This window comes from Penaeus monodon, chromosome 33 (genome assembly GCF_015228065.2).
Source record: "Penaeus monodon isolate SGIC_2016 chromosome 33, NSTDA_Pmon_1, whole genome shotgun sequence".
NCBI classification, from domain to species: Eukaryota; Metazoa; Arthropoda; class Malacostraca; order Decapoda; family Penaeidae; genus Penaeus; species Penaeus monodon.
In genome coordinates this window covers 10,857,512-10,857,823 of record NC_051418.1, presented here as the reverse complement: position 1 = coordinate 10,857,823, position 312 = coordinate 10,857,512, and positions in this window count along the sequence as shown.

The following is a 312-nucleotide window of genomic DNA, read 5'->3' as shown; positions in this document are numbered from 1 at the left end:
CCTAGTTTAATAGAAGTCAAAACTGCTTTTATTTTCCCTTTTTTTGTCATGTCTTTTCCTTCACCCCTTATATACACAAGAGGCAAAGTTTAGCAAAATTTCCCGTATAAGTCAGGAGAAATCGGTAAAAATCATATAATTTTTCCCCTGACTTTTTATGTCCTTATTAATTAACGAGGGGGCCGACGAACTTTAGATTTTGTTTTTTCCCTAAACCACCCTTTCCCTATCCAGAGAAAACAAAATTATAAAAAAAACGCGCATTTTTGAGATTTAGTACTTTCAGTTTCTTTTCCTATTCACCCCCGTTAA